At 46.3% G+C, this 17,120-nt stretch overlaps 1 long non-coding RNA gene across 1 annotated transcript; it reads left to right on the top strand.

Moving 5' to 3' along the window:
• The first annotated feature begins 6,113 nt into the window (after nt 1-6,113).
• LOC142209230 (uncharacterized) lies at nt 6,114-16,113 on the top strand. Its single transcript, XR_012716933.1, has 4 exons — nt 6,114-6,245; nt 6,570-6,796; nt 7,379-7,561; nt 15,957-16,113. It is a non-coding gene; the product is annotated as an uncharacterized LOC142209230 (long non-coding RNA).
• Nucleotides 16,114-17,120: the final 1,007 nt, after the last annotated feature.

Consider the following 17,120-nt stretch of genomic DNA (forward strand, 5'->3'; position numbering starts at 1 on the left):
CCATAGTGCACCAACCTAACAGTCATCCATAGTGCACCAACATATCAGAGTCATCCATAGTGCACCAACATAACATAGTCATTTATAGTGCACCAACATATCAGAGTCATCCATAGTGCACCAACATATCAGAGTCTTCCATAGTGCACCAACATACCAGAGTCATTCATATTGCACCAACTTAACAGAGTCTTCAATAGTGCACAAACATAACAAAAGAGTCATCCATATTGCACCTACTTAACAGAGTCATCCATATTGCACCAACATAACATAGTCATTTATAGTGCACCAACATATCAGAGTCATCCATAGTGCACCAACATATCAGAGTCATCCATAGTGCACCAACATATCAGAATCATCCATAGTGCACCAACATATCAGAATTATCCATAGTGCACCAACATAACAGAGTCATCCGTCTTGCACCAACATAACAGAGTCATCCATATTGCACCAACATAACAGAGTCAACCATAGTGCACCAACATATCAATCATCCATAGTGCACCAACATAAGAGTCATCCATAGTGCACCAACAAACCAATCATCCATAGTGCACCAACATATCAGTCATCCATATTACACTAACAAAACAGAGTCATCCATAGTGCACTAACATAAGTCATCCAAAGTGCACCAACATAACAGTCATCCTTTTTGCACGAACATAACAGTCATCCATAGTGCACCAACATATCAGAGTCATCCATAGTGCACCAACATATCAGAGTCATCCATAGTGCACCAACATAACAGAGTCATCCATAGTGCACCAAAATAACAGTCATCCATAGTGCACCAACATATTAGAGTGATCCATATTGCACCAACATAACAGAGTCTTAAATAGTGCACAAAAATAACAGTCTTCCATAGTGCACCAACATATCAGAGTCATCCATAGTGCACCAACAAAACAGAGTCATCCATAGTTCAACAACATAACAGTCATCCATAGTGCACCAACATATCAGAGTCATCCATAGTACACCAACAAAACAGTCATCCATATTGCACCAACATATCAGAGTCATCCATATTGCACCAACATATCAGAGTCATCCATATTGCACCAACATAACAGAGTCATCCATAGTGCACCAATATAACAGAGTCTTCCATATTGCACCAACATAACAGAGTCATCCATATTGCACCAACATAACAGAGTCCTCCATAGTGCACCAACATAACAGAGTCATCCATAGTGCACCAAAATATATCTTCAGACCCTGGAGTATAATAATGGAAGGTCCAGGGGAAGTGCAGAATTATAATAGACCCCTCTGCTCCCCTTCCCTCCCTCCCGGAGACTTGAGACAAGTGCCCCAGTGGGCCGGTGAGGTCTGTGATTGGGCCTTAGCCGTCATATAGCTGTCCTGTCCTATTGGTTCTAAGGGGCCGATATATATTAGTGTAGGAATCGCTGTATAGGACATTTCTAAGGAACAAATCTGGGCTCAGGAGCAGTAACGTTGTCCTTGTCACATGTCAGGTCCTGTAGGCGGCCATCTTATTACAGGTTCTGTCTCTGCTGAATTGTTCTCTGTTTAGTGAAGAAGAACAGTCTCCACCTGTAAGAAGGGAAATATTTGCTCTGGCTGATCTTCACAAAGTCTAGACAGTCACCCGCGCCAGTAATTTCGTATAAAAGGTACAGCAAATAGATGGCGCGCCAATCCTACAGCTGTCACTATGTAACCTCAGAAGACCCAGCACAATATGTCCCCTGCATCAGGAGGTCTGCTTATAATATTACACAGATCCTCCATATGTGTCACCCACTGATCCCCCTAAAGAAGGGCATGTCCCATAACAGGGTCACCTGTAGATCCCCCCTAATAGCGGTACACAAGAGAGGACCCCCATTTACTTTGTACTGGTGCAGGAAAACTTGGGTAAGGAAGACCCCATATGTCCTGTATACTGTATGCCACTAAAAAGACCTCCCCCGACCCCTGTGTGTATTACGGCTTCAGCACCTTATATTACACCTCTATGTAAATGCCAATAACGCCACGTCAGGAGAAACCCAATGTAGAGGGGTCACACTTAGCTGGTGGTAGAGGGTCCCCCAGGGCACTCCCTACTGCGGGTCTCCTCAGTCATGGTGCTTGGGGTGCCCTTCTAATGGCTGCAAATGATCCCGGAGAGTCATCCAAAGTGCACCAACATAACAGAGTCATCCATAGTGCACCAACATATCACAGTCATCCAAAGTGCACCATCATATCAGATTCATCCGTAGTGCACCAACATAACAGAGTCATCCATAGTGCACCAACATATCAGAGTCATCCATAGTGCACCAACATATCAGAGTCATCCATAGTGCACCAACATATCAGAGACATCCATAGTGCACCAACATATCAGAGTCATCCATATTGCACCAACATATCAGAGTCATCCATAGTGCACCAATATATCACAGTCATCCAAAGTGCACCATCATATCAGATTCATCCATAGTGCACCAACATAAGAGTCATCCATAGTGCACCAACATATCACAGTCATCCAAAGTGCACCATCATATCAGATTCATCCATAGTGCACCAACATAACAGAGTCATCCATAGTGCACCAACATATCAGAGTCATCCATAGTGCACCAACATATCAGAGTCATCCATAGTGCACCAACATATCAGAGTCATCCATAGTGCACCAACATATAAGAGACATCCATAGTGCACCAACATATCAGAGTCATCCATAGTGCACCAACATAAGAGAGTCATCCATAGTGCACCAACATATCACAGTCATCCAAAGTGCACCATCATATCAGATTCATCCATAGTGCACCAACATAACAGAGTTATCCATAGTGCACCAACATATCAGAGTCATCCATAGTGCACCAACAGATCAGAGTCATCCATAGTGCACCAACATATCAGAGACATCCATAGTGCACCAACATATCAGAGTCATCCATAGTGCACCAACATATCAGAGTCATCCATAGTGCACCAACATATCACAGTCATCCAAAGTGCACCATCATATCAGATTCATCCATAGTGCACCAACATAACAGAGTCATCCATAGTGCACCAACATATCAGAGTCATCCATAGTGCACCAACATATCAGAGTCATCCATAGTGCACCAACATATCAGAGACATCCATAGTGCACCAACATATCAGAGTCATCCATATTGCACCAACATAACAGAGTCATCCATAATGCACCAACATAACAGAGTCATCCATAGTGCACCAACATATTAGAGTCATCCATATTGCGCCAACATATCAGTCATCCATAGTGCACCAACATTTCACAGCCATCCTTAGTGCACCAACATAACAGAGTCATCCATAGTGCACCAACTTAACAGAGTCTTCAATAGTGCACAAACATAACAAAAGAGTCATCCATATTGCACCTACGTATCAGAGTCATCCATAGTGCACCAACAAAACAGAGTCATCCATAGTTCAACAACATAACAGTCATCCATAGTGCACCAACATATCAGAGTCATCCATAGTACACCAACAAAACAGAGTCATCCATATTGCACCAACATATCAGAGTCATCCATATTGCACCAACATATCAGAGTCATCCATATTGCACCAACATATCAGAGTCATCCATATTGCACCAACATAACAGAGTCTTCCATATTGCACCAACATAACAGAGTCATCCATATTGCACCAACATAACAGAGTCATCCATAGTGCACCAAAATATATCTTCAGACCCTGGAGTATAATAATGGAAGGTCCAGGGGAAGTGCAGAATTATAATAGACCCCTCTGCTCCCCTTCCCTCCCTCCCGGAGACTTGAGACAAGTGCCCCAGTGGGCCGGTGAGGTCTGTGATTGGGCCTTAGCTGTCATATAGCTGTCCTGTCCTATTGGTTCTAAGGGGCCGATATATATTAGTGTAGGAATCGCTGTATAGGACATTTCTAAGGAACAAATCTGGGCTCAGGAGCAGTAACGTTGTCCTTGTCACATGTCAGGTCCTGTAGGCGGCCATCTTATTACAGGTTCTGTCTCTGCTGAATTGTTCTCTGTTTAGTGAAGAAGAACAGTCCCCACCTGTAAGAAGGGAAATATTTGCTCTGGCTGATCTTCACAAAGTCTAGACAGTCACCCGCGCCAGTAATTCCGTATAAAAGGTACAGCAAATAGATGGCGCGCCAATCCTACAGCTGTCACTATGTAACCTCAGAAGACCCAGCACAATATGTCCCCTGCATCAGGAGGTCTGCTTATAATATTACACAGATCCTCCATATGTGTCACCCACTGATCCCCCTAAAGAAGGGCATGTCCCATAACAGGGTCACCTGTAGATCCCCCCTAATAGCGGTACACAAGAGAGGACCCCCATTTACTTTGTACTGGTGCAGGAAATCTTGGGTAAGGAAGACCCCATATGTCCTGTATATTGTATGCCACTAAAAAGACCTCCCCCGACCCCTGTGTGTATTACGGCTTCAGCACCTTATATTACACCTCTATGTAAATCCCAATAACGCCACATCAGGAGAAACCCAATGTAGAGGGGTCACACTTAGCTGGTGTTAGAGGGTCCCCCAGGGCACTCCCTACTGCGGGTCTCCTCAGTCATGGTGCTTGGGGTGCCCTTCTAATGGCTGCAAATGAGACCCCAGAGACAAGGTGGTAGTTGTAGGTGAGGCCCATGTTCTTATGACAAATAACATGGAGGCACAATTCACTCCCAGCGAGCAGTGGCCGCACGTTTGGGCGCTCTACAAACCCAGATGGAAGTGGGATCTAATCTGAACCCCCTTCTCTAGTCCTCTGATACTTTCCACCATGGCGGATATGGGGTCACCCCTGGAATTTTCTCCTCTATGTCTAAGCCACTCCTGGGGGAATGGAGGACACATTTTGGCCATGGGCACCAGGTTTCCTCACAGATATAGCAGTGGAAATTGTGGATACAAATGTCGGTTTCTTCTGTGAGTTACAGGGTCTGGTGCAGATTATATCCTACAAGACTGACGGATTGAAGAATAAGGATAGGCCATCAATATTAGAAGTTGGAGAACTCCTTTAAGTTCAGGTTCCTCAGACCATTCCTGGACATATTAGGGTGGCAGGGACATTATCTTACTGAGAGATTCTCCATAGGGTGAGCTGCTGCCATGAAGAGGTATACTTGGTCTGTATAATAGTCAAGTGGGCGGTGCATGACACATAAATGCCAGAACCCAAGATGTCCCAGTAGAACATTACCATTACATCCCACCATGTGTTACCTGACCCCGGAGTCCTCGGCCTCCATGACCCTGTAGCTGGTCCATCTTTCCTCTCAGCACTTTTGGTAGGTGCGATCTACTATGAGGAAAACTCCCAGGATTATGGTGTGAGGTAGAATAATGTCTGGTAGCCGGAGCCCTCTAGTCTTCATTCCCGCTGCACTAACTGCTGGGCATTAGGGAGTCTCCCGCCTCTCCTGAGTATATCCCACTACCACTAGTGTGTTACAGAGCAGATTACAGGGACAAATAACCCCATAACCTCTGGTAAGGTCTGATATGTCTCAGTGTAATGTGCCCTGTAACATGGTGGGGACTCCATGAATATGCCGGGAGATGTCATAGACTCCCTTTCAGTTGATGTGGTTGTGGCACCAGTGGTCCGGCCATTCCTCATGTGGCCTGAATCTCCTCCCGTGGCCTCCAGTGTCCCCAGACTTGTCACTCTCTCAGCACATCATTGGTTGGCAATTGCATAAAGAACTGCCAGTAGCCATTCTGGAGGATTTCTGTGCCCAAAGGTGTTCAGTGTGGCCGAACAATCCTCAGCAACCATTCACAGCCTGACTGATGACAGGACAAGGCCTGTAAGTGCGGGTATTCCTGCAGGGGGCGCTATATTATTATTATCCAGATCATCTGCAAAACTGGAACTAAAACAAACATCCTATGAAGACTATTGTCCTAAGAGAGTAAATGTCCTGAAGGTTTACTTAGAATTTACATTCTTGGCATCTTCTATTGTATAATGGGAGCCAAACAGGGGCGGAAGACGTCAGTGTGCGCGGTGTCCTAGTATTATATATAGTGCGGCATCACCCGGTGCAGGTATATACTGTATCCTGTATACACAGTGCAGCATCACCCGGTGCAGGTATATACACCTGAGCTGAGATTATTCCGGTGAAGACTTCACCCCAGTCATTCCCACCATGAAGGCGGCCGCTCTTCTCCTCCTTGTGGCATTTGCCAGTTTCTTTGGTAAGTGCAGACGTTATTCTTAGAATCTCCTTCTAGTACATTGTCAGTCACCCAGCTTTTCTAGGCTCCAGAATGGTCTCCTTATACAGTGATATGTCTTTTCTGTATAGCTGGATCTTTTGGTAGATTTGCTATTCTGGATTATAGAAAAGTTATGTTGTTAGTCCAAGAGAGAAGTTATAAAAGCCAAATTAGTTGTCACTGATCATAGAGACAGAAGTGACTGGAGACTGCAGAAGCTTCTCAATGTCAGATGTATGATGGTTTATCCCCTGTATTTTGTAGTTGCTGCTCAAGGTAATGACATGCTTTCAAACATTCTAGGTAAACCCGAAGGCTTGCCTCTTCTAGGCGGAGGAAACTCACATGGAGGTGCAGGTGGAGGCCTTCTTGATTCAAGCGGAGGTGGAGTCCTTCATGGTGGAGGCGGAGGTGCAGCTGAGGGAGTGCTTGATACAGCTTCAAATTTGGCTGAGGGAGTGTTTGATACAGCTGCATATTTGACTGAGGGAGTGTTTGATACAGTTGGATCCTCTACCAAACATAAATATGTAAGTCTCCATATTGTCCTATTATTACACACAAGGCGGGGACTAATAATACTAGTTTGGGTCAGTGCAGACTGTACAGATTTATATGCAGTTACCTCCCCCTAGTGGTGGACACCTATAGCTACAATTCATCATGTAACTATCTCTACTGTATGTAATGGGGATCAGTAAATGTCCCCCCCTCCCCCCCTATACAGATATATAGTGTAGAGCGGCTTCTGGTACCACAAATCCCCGGCCGGCCCAAATCTCTCCTCACACTCCGATCTGATGACTAGACCACAATGGCTGACGTTGTATCTATAGTGTATTCATCCATAGGATGGTCGGCTGTCACATCCCATCATCATTCCTGGCCCTAGGGTCACCCTGTTGTCCAGCTCTCCCTCCTATCCTGGGATGGGGGTAGCGGGAGCTTCTGTACCTAGTGCTTTATACAGCAGTAGTAATAGTAGTCAGACATTGGGGGGTCACAGTCACTTGTGCTAGATGACAAACTCAGCTCTGCTATGTGACTACAACTCCTCTGTATATAGTGTGGTGTCCATGATGGGAGTCTAATACTAGGTATTGTTTGTATAGATACAGGGTGAAGATATAGAAGATATATATGGAGAATCTACTACAGGATCAGGATGTGGCAACGAATGTAAGGAACGTTTTCGTCGTCCTCATCGTCGTCGTCCTCGTCCTACTCCTACTCCTCCTCCCTCAGAATGTTCTGGTGAAGGAGCATGTGATCCCTAAGTTCCTGCAGAATTCCAGGTAAAATCTGAAGGTTTCTTTGCAGTTTTCTTCTTACAAATGTTGGATATGAATAGAAGTAAAATGTAGTAGAATATAAAGGCTCAGTGTGGGGCAGCATGGTGGGGCAGCGCTCAGCACAACATCTACCTGGAGTCTACAAGTTCTCGCCGTCTTCTCCTAGGATGGAATAATCCTCCATGTAATAATACTCACCAACTCCGCCACAATATCCACAGACAAGGGAACATTCCCCAAAATAGCCGCCAATCCTAAAATCCTCTTCTCCATTTCCATTATACTCCCCTCCCCCATTATCACTCTCCTTTATACTATCAGGTGAAGGTTACTCTTAGCTCTGACTCGGGGCAGTTCTGAAATAAGTCCTTTATCTTGGGGGTCTCCTCTGAGGTCTCTATTACATTAGGAATCTGGGGTGAGTTTGTGTTTTTGGGGTTTGGTCTGGTTTCTATATATTTATAAAGATAAGGTTGGATAAAGACACAAGTTCATCAAGTCCAACCTTCTGTCTCTTGTCCCAGTTACAGACCTTGGTATGAAGAGATGATTGGGCCGATCCCTGTCCTGTCCATTCCTATATCTGCACATTGTTATTAGGTCACCCCTAAGACATCTCTTATCCAGGCTCAACAACCCCAACTTTAATAACTTGTCTTTGTCCTCTAATCCAGCCATGTCCTTAATATATTGGGCACCTTACTCTCCCCCGCCCCAGTTCAGCTATATCCTCCCTATATACTGTGGCACCTTATTCTACATGTGGTCTTACCAGTGATTTGTATAGAGGTGATATCCCCAAATCTTATTCAGCAGTAGTATATCAGCCTGAGGATTTATACAATACAGAAACGTAGAACTTATTCACTCGGTCCAGAAGCAGAACTTTACATTTATTCACATTAACACTCATCTGTCATTTCTCTGCCCAATTGTTTAATGTCCCCGAATCCTCCTGTAATATTACACTATATCCTCCTCTGTAATATTACACTATATCCTCCTCTGTAATATTACACTATATCCTCCTCTGTAATATTACACTATATCCTCCTGTAATATTACACTATATCCTCCTCTGTAATATTACACTATATCCTCCTCTGTTATATTACACTATATCCTCCTCTGTAATATTACACTATATCCTCCTCTGTGATATTACACTATATCCTCCTATATAATATTACACTATATCCTCCTGTAATATTACACTATATCCTCCTATATAATATTACACTATATCCTCCTGTAATATTACACTATATCCTCCTATATAATATTACACTATATCCTCCTCTGTGATATTACACTATATCCTCCTCTGTGATATTACACTATATCCTCCTCTGTTATATTACACTAGATCCCCCTCTGTGATATTACACTATATCCTTGTCACGGAGCAAAGGTATACGTCTTCCTCCGGATGGTCTTTTGAATCAACACGGACGCAAGAGGTCGGGAGACAACAGCAATTTATTGTAATCCACAAAGTTAGTAGCCGGCGGCGGTCACATCAACCGTAATAACAATAAGTCCACAGAAGTCACAATCCAATGATAACTTTGGTTCCTTGGTCCTGTAACTAAGTCCTGGCTCTCTGCAGAGCTGTGCACAGGCCGGCTAACACATACTAACTGCAAGCTACAACTATATACTAAACTGTTACTTCCTCTATCTGTGGGTGGGAAGGGCTGAGTCACAGATCCTTCCCCCCTCACCTATACCAAGGAGAGCAGACTCCCTGTCTACTATGGACAATGCACCGTCCAACATCTTCTTGGAGACACTGATCAGATTATCTCCACCCATTGTCCTCACTGGTCCTCACTAGTTAGAGGTATTTGCATACAATGTGCTAACACACTAGACCCTAATCAGCCAACTACACATTGATGTATATAACAGGTTAGAGAATACATTCCACATGAAATATATATTACACATTGCCTATAGTATAGACTCTAACCATCCCGTGACAACCCCTCCCCCTCTCAAAACATGTGCATGACACAATTGGCCTACACAGGTAAATTGGGGAATGCACATCAGTCTCTATAGCTCATATTTCCTCCTGCCGGGATAACCCATCTGCGTTCTGGTGTTGGTTCCCTCGGCGGTACTGAATGGTAAAGTTGTAGAGTTGAAGGGCTGGCATCTGGCAAAAAATCCGGTCGATCCATGTTGGCGTCTCTCTGAGCTTGGCTTCGGGTCACTGCTCCCACAAAGTGGCACTGTAGATTTCCAACATCGTTGCCTAACAGAACATCGGCCGGCAGCCCGCTCATCACACCAATTGTGCATCGTTTTGGTCCATAACCATAGTCGAGTTCCACGGTAGCTTTAGGAATACGTTTCCGAGTACCTCCTGCCAACTCGATAGAAAGGCCAGGGCCCTCCTCTAGGGCCTCGGGTCGAACCACTCGGGGGTCCGCTACCGTTAGGAAAGCTCCCGAGTCCCGGAATCCAACAACTGTTCGGCCATCCAGTAGGACCTCCTGCAAGTGCTTCCGCTGAAGGTTTGCGGGATGTGTGGCGGAAGGCTGAATCCCATAGACCCCTGGAGGTGGAACAGATGGGTCATTCATGGAGTCATCTGGAAATGGGGCCAAACTTTCAGTCCTAGGGGTGGTTCCCAGGTAGTGAATAGGCCGGGATGCCACGGTGGCCCGTGCCCCCATGTTAACAGGGCAACTAGCTTGCAAATGTCCAGGCCGCCCGCACCCAAAACATCTGCGCTCTAGCATTCTTCCAGTAGGTCGTTGTCTAGGGACAGGGTTGTTCATAGCTGGAGGCCGATGGGCTGGGGCAGGGGTAGAGGGGGAATTGTAATCCTGAGGCCGGGCACGAAAGGTGGGTGGCTGGATGAAGGGTGTCTGGCGGACTGTGGTAGTTTTCCGCTCCTCTGCAAACAACCTCTTCCACTGCGGCTTGATGGTCAGGCCCTCATCTGCAAGGGAAGCAGCTTGCTCCACTGTGGCTGGGTTCCGTTCCAGCACCCACTCACGGATCTCAGCGGGGCACTGGGAAAAGAACTGTTCCTTAAGTATGACTTGGAGGATCTTATCGACTGTGACAGCCTCCTCTCCTTCTAGCCAGCGCTTGCATGCTTGCTTCAACTTGTGGGCGAACATGTGGAAGGAGCTTCCCCCATTGTAAGACAAAGAGCGGAATTGAACTCGGTAGGTCTCTGGAGTGACGGCATAATACTTCTGCACCGCTCTTTTAATGGCCTCATAGTCCCGCTGATCACTAGGGTCCATGGCTCTGAGAGCTTCCGCAGCCCCATCTCGTAGGTGCCCCACCAGATACCGGACCCAATCCTTCTCTGGGACTTCCATCAGGTGGCACTGGTGTTCGAAGTCCTGAAAATATCCATCAACATCCCCAGCCGCTTCATCAAAGGTCTTGAAGTGTTTATGGGAGACATATGGTGGTTCTCTCACTGTTGGGCTGGGGGCCGACGTTTGATTATAATTCCGCGTAGTTATCTCAGCCATTCGCATTTCATGCGCCATTCTTTCCTTTTCATGCGCCATTCTCTGTTCCTCCTTCTCCGTTTCCTGAGCCCTCTGTAATGCTCTACTCCTTTGCTCTGCAGTTGCTCCTAGCCCCAGCACTGCCAACTCCTCCTCATACAAAACAACCCATCTGCTCTTTTGGGTCTGTACCTGCCACTCCCGTATCTCTCCAGTCTCCTGGGGGCAGCCCTCCTCATGGTCGCTTTGCAGGGTCATCTCCTCCAGTGCCTCGATCAGTTGATCTTTCGTTCTTCCCTGGTAACTCAGGTTTAGTTCCCGGGCCCTTACTTGTAGACTTGCCATAGTCCAGTTCCTGTATTCTGAGGTTGTGGCTCCATTAATCGCTGGGCTGCTGTAGTCCATCTCGCTGTCCGCTGTTGATCCCACCGCTGCCAACCAGTTGTCACGGAGCAAAGGTATACGTCTTCCTCCGGATGGTCTTTTGAATCAACACGGACGCAAGAGGTCGGGAGACAACAGCAATTTATTGTAATCCACAAAGTTAGTAGCCGGCGGCGGTCACATCAACCGTAATAACAATAAGTCCACAGAAGTCACAATCCAATGATAACTTTGGTTCCTTGGTCCTGTAACTAAGTCCTGGCTCTCTGCAGAGCTGTGCACAGGCCGGCTAACACATACTAACTGCAAGCTACAACTATATACTAAACTGTTACTTCCTCTATCTGTGGGTGGGAAGGGCTGAGTCACAGATCCTTCCCCCCTCACCTATACCAAGGAGAGCAGACTCCCTGTCTACTATGGACAATGCACCGTCCAACATCTTCTTGGAGACACTGATCAGATTATCTCCACCCATTGTCCTCACTGGTCCTCACTAGTTAGAGGTATTTGCATACAATGTGCTAACACACTAGACCCTAATCAGCCAACTACACATTGATGTATATAACAGGTTAGAGAATACATTCCACATGAAATATATATTACACATTGCCTATAGTATAGACTCTAACCATCCCGTGACAATCCTCCTCTGTGATATTACACTATAGCCTCCTATATAATATTACACTATATCCTCCTATATAATATTACACTATATCCTCCTCTGTGATATTACACTATATCCTCCTCTGTGATATTACACTATATCCTCCTCTGTGATATTACACTATATCCCCCAAATTAAGAACTTCATTATATTTTATGGCCTCATCTATTTGTCTTCCTTGTACATTTTTTGCTTTTTTCATTATCTTTGGAGTCTTGTAACAAACACCCCCCTATTAGTTTTGTATTATTCTTTATCCCCCCCTTTACCTCTTTAGGGGTCTCGTGTTGCGTCTGTATTAGATGAGCTGTTGTAGGGTCTCTATTAGGGAGCCTGGGATAATGTGTATATATGTCTATATACTATAGGGGGTCTGGAGTGTGTATGCTATGCCCCCTGTACTCAGACACTGCTGACCTTAGACGTCTCCTCTGCACCACAGAATAGTCCAGCTTTCCTGTAGATGGATAGTGTCACGGAGCAAAGGTATACGTCTTCCTCCGGATGGTCTTTTGAATCAACACGGACGCAAGAGGTCGGGAGACAACAGCAATTTATTGTAATCCACAAAGTTAGTAGCCGGCGGCGGTCACATCAACCGTAATAACAATAAGTCCACAGAAGTCACAATCCAATGATAACTTTGGTTCCTTGGTCCTGTAACTATATCCTGGCTCTCTGCAGAGCTGTGCACAGGCCGGCTAACACATACTAACTCCAGCTACAACTATATACTAAAACTGTTACACCTATATCTGTGGGTGGGAAGGGCTGAGTCACAGATCCTTCCCCCCTCACCTATACCAAGGAGAGCAGACTCCCTGTCTACTATGGACAATGCACCGTCCAACATCTTCTTGGAGACACTGATCAGATTATCTCCACCCATTGTCCTCACTGGTCCTCACTAGTTAGAGGTATTTGCATACAATGTGCTAACACACTAGACCCGAATCAGCCAACTACACACTGATGTTTACAACAGGTTAGAGAATACATTCCACATGAAATATATATTACACATTGCCTATTGCCGGACTCTAACCATCCCGTGACAACCCCTCCCCCTCTCAAAACATGTGCATGACACAATTGGCCTACACAGGTAAATTGGGGAATGCACATCAGTCTCTATAGCTCATATTTCCTCCTGCCGGGATAACCCATCTGCGTTCTGGTGTTGGTTCCCTCGGCGGTACTGAATGGTAAAGTTGTAGGTTTGAAGGGCTGGCATCTGGCAGAAAATCCGGTCGATCCATGTTGGCGTCTCTCTGAGCTTGGCTTCGGGTCACTGCTCCCACAAAGTGGCACTGTAGATTTCCAACATCGTTGCCTAACAGAACATCGGCCGGCAGCCCGCTCATCACACCAATTGTGCATCGTTTTGGTCCATAACCATAGTCGAGTTCCACGGTAGCTTTAGGAATACGTCTTTGAGTACCCCCTGCCAACTTGATAGAAATGCCAGGGCCCTCCTCTAGGGCCTCGGGTCGCACAACTCGGGGGTCCGCTACCGTTAGGAAAGCTCCCGAGTCCCGGAATCCAACAACTGTTCGGCCATCCAGTAGGACCTCCTGCAAGTGCTTCCTCTGAAGGTTTGCGGGATGTGTGGCGGAAGGCTGAATCCCATAGACCCCTGGAGGTGGAACAGATGGGTCATTCATGGAGTCATCTGGAAATGGGGCCAAACTTTCTGTCCTAGGGGTGGTTCCCAGGTAGTGAATAGGCCGGGATGCCACGGTGGCCCGTGCCCCCATGTTAGCAGGGCAACTAGCTTGCAAATGTCCAGGCCGCCCGCACCCAAAACATCTGCGCTCTAGCATTCTTCCAGTGGGTCGTTGTCTAGGGACAGGGTTGTTCATAGCTGGAGGCCGATGGGCTGGGGCAGGGGTAGAGGGGGAATTGTAATCCTGAGGCCGGACACGAAAGGTGGGTGGCTGGCTGAAGGGTGTCTGGCGGACTGTCGTAGTTTTCCGCTCCTCTGCAAACAACCTCTTCCACTGCGGCTTGATGGTCAGGCCCTCATCTGCAAGAGAAGCAGCTTGCTCAACTGTGGCTGGGTTCCGTTCCAGCACCCACTCACGGATCTCAGCGGGGCACTGGGAAAAGAACTGTTCCTTAAGTATGACTTGGAGGATCTTATCGACTGTGACAGCCTCCTCTCCTTCTAGCCAGCACTTGCATGCTTGCTTCAACTTGTGGGCGAACATGTGGAAGGAGCTTCCCCCATTGTAAGACAAAGAGCGGAACTGAACTCGGTAGGTCTCTGGAGTGACTGCATAATACTTCTGCACCGCTCTTTTAATGGCCTCATAGTCCCGCTGATCACTAGGGTCCATAACTCTGAGAGCTTCCGCAGCCCCATCTCGTAGGTGCCCCACCAGATACCGGACCCAATCCTTCTCTGGGACTTCCATCAGGTGGCACTGGTGTTCGAAGTCCTGAAAATATCCATCAACATCCCCAGCCGCTTCATCAAAGGTCTTGAAGTGTTTATGGGAGACATATGGTGGTTCTCTCACTGTTGGGCTGGGGGTCGGCGTTTGATTATAATTCCTCGTAGTTATCTCAGCCATTCGCCTTTCATGCGCCATTCTTTCCTTTTCATGCGCCATTCTCTGTTCCTCCTTCTCCGTTTCCTGAGCCCTCTGTAATGCTCTACTCCTTTGCTCTGCAGTTGCTCCTAGCCCCAGCACTGCCAATTCCTCCTCATACAAAACAACCCATCTGCTCTTTTGGGTCTGTACCTGCCACTCCTGTATCTCTCCAGTCTCCTGGGGGCAGCCCTCCTCATGGTCGCTTTGCAGGGTCATCTCCTCCAGTGCCTCGATCAGTTGATCTTTCGTTCTTCCCTGGTAACTCAGGTTTAGTTCCCGGGCCCTTACTTGTAGACTTGCCATAGTCCAGTTCCTGTATTCTGAGGTTGTGGCTCCATTAATCGCTGAGCTGCTGTAGTCCATCTCGCTGTCCGCTGTTGATCCCACTGCTGCCAACCAGTTGTCACGGAGCAAAGGTATACGTCTTCCTCCGGATGGTCTTTTGAATCAACACGGACGCAAGAGGTCGGGAGACAACAGCAATTTATTGTAATCCACAAAGTTAGTAGCCGGCGGCGGTCACATCAACCGTAATAACAATAAGTCCACAGAAGTCACAATCCAATGATAACTTTGGTTCCTTGGTCCTGTAACTATATCCTGGCTCTCTGCAGAGCTGTGCTCAGGCCGGCTAACACATACTAACTCCAGCTACAACTATATACTAAAACTGTTACACCTATACCTGTGGGTGGGAAGGGCTGAGTCACAGATCCTTCCCCCCTCACCTATACCAAGGAGAGCAGACTCCCTGTCTACTATGGACAATGCACCATCCAACATCTTCTTGGAGACACTGATCAGATTATCTCCACCCATTGTCCTCACTGGTCCTCACTAGTTAGAGGTATTTGCATACAATGTGCTAACACACTAGACCCGAATCAGCCAACTACACACTGATGTTTACAACAGGTTAGAGAATACATTCCACATGAAATATATATTACACATTGCCTATTGCCGGACTCTAACCATCCCGTGACAGATAGGATGGAAGCTTCTCCTCTCCTGGCCCTATGGGCCCTTGTGTAGCAGCGTCACCCCCTGTAATATAATATGGCGTCATCATACCGGGCACCATCCAGCTCAAGCCTCGCCCTGCTCATAGTCATGGGGGGCACATACTTCTATATGGATTTGCTCACAAATAATAGATCCCCATTAGCCACACCCACTTAAGCCACACCCACAATAATACGTTTTTTTCACACATTTTAATAGTAAATAAATGACATTTTCCTCCTCTTTTTCTCTTCTAGACGCTGCAATGGATTCCTGACCAGGCTATGACGAGTCCTCGGACTGATTTCCCCCCCGATGATTTTGCCCCTCCTCCTCCTCTTCTTCCATGTATCAGCATATTCTCTGTCAATGATTTCACTTCCTTCCATGTCTCACAATCAATAAAGTAGAATAGATCAGCACATGGCGTATTGTGTTCCATTATCTTATAGAAATAAGCAGGTTAAGTAATAAGAAAAACCTGGCTGCTTTCTCTCAGTAACAGCGCCTCCACCTTTCTAATGGTTGTGTCGGGTATTACAGTTTTCCTTCACTACAGCGGTGCTGAGCTCTAATACCAGACAGGACATGTAGACAGGAGAGGACAAACACTGGAAAGGGTTAATCCTATCTAATGGATTTATGGCGTGCCCATAGTATTAGAATAGTCAGGCAGAAAAGTTTTCTTTCTATCGTTGACTACAAACTCTTACAAATATGAAGAACAGAAAATCTTGAGTAGAAGTGACATGTTAAGCAAATATCTGTAACAGGACTCCGCACCTACCAAATGTCATGTATAATACTGGGGTCTTCTTACGTAACATGGGGCCTTCTTCATAGTGACCAGATCCTCATGGGCGGTCCTACATTTGGTGTCCCCGCCCCTAATCAGCAGTAGCTCCAATGAAAGTCAATCACTCAGGATATTACTGGATGTAATCTTTTCCTACATCTGAGCTGGGGTAAGGGCGGACACATCTGTATGTTCCTGTATACATGACAGGGCACCAGGCACCAGTTTCCCCTTCTTTGCCATTCTCTACTATAATTCACAGCACAAAATCTGTAGCTTGGGGTTAAATGCAGGAAAATAAGGGTCATCATATAGGGTATGAGGGTATATAGGGTATGAGGGTATATAGGGTATGAGGTTATATAGGGTATGAGGGTATATAGGGTATATAGGGTATGACGGTATATAGGGTATGGGGTGCTCACAACAGATGTAGGTTTGGGCACCACAGTCACAGTTTGCTATGTGTTCACATTGCTGGACGACAACTAAATCCTGCTGGGCTTCTGTTTCAGTGTTTCTGAGAGTCCGAGCTCTTGTTGAGGTTTGTGGTGTATAAATAGTGAGCGCCTTCATCTAATACTTTATATGGGATTTGTCTGTGAATGTGTCACTGAATAGGAGT

This window comes from Leptodactylus fuscus, chromosome 6, assembly GCF_031893055.1.
Source record: "Leptodactylus fuscus isolate aLepFus1 chromosome 6, aLepFus1.hap2, whole genome shotgun sequence".
Taxonomy (NCBI): domain Eukaryota; kingdom Metazoa; phylum Chordata; class Amphibia; order Anura; family Leptodactylidae; genus Leptodactylus; species Leptodactylus fuscus.